Below are 270 nucleotides of genomic sequence, written 5' to 3'. Positions count from 1 at the left end.
TCCCGGAGCTACCCAGACCTCAGGATTGGGAGGTCAGCCTGGGTACAGCTCCGGGGCGGCCACGTGGGAGAGAGCAGGTGGGGACCGGGATGGAAGGGTGACCTTGGCGACCTCGGAGGTGTGGGGAAGAGTTCTAAACGCTTGTTCCCGAAAGAGGGGCTGCGGCGGGGCGGGTCAGGGACCGGGCAGCCCAGAGGTCAGCGCCGGGAAATGCCCAGAGGCGGGACTGGAGAGAGTGGACCAGGCGGCAGGCGGGGGGGGGGGGGCCGG

The sequence above is a fragment of the Nannospalax galili genome, unplaced genomic scaffold, assembly GCF_000622305.1.
Source record: "Nannospalax galili isolate Female #2095 unplaced genomic scaffold, S.galili_v1.0 scaffold149, whole genome shotgun sequence".
NCBI classification, from domain to species: domain Eukaryota; kingdom Metazoa; phylum Chordata; class Mammalia; order Rodentia; family Spalacidae; genus Nannospalax; species Nannospalax galili.
Note: the sequence above shows the minus strand (reverse complement) of the source record.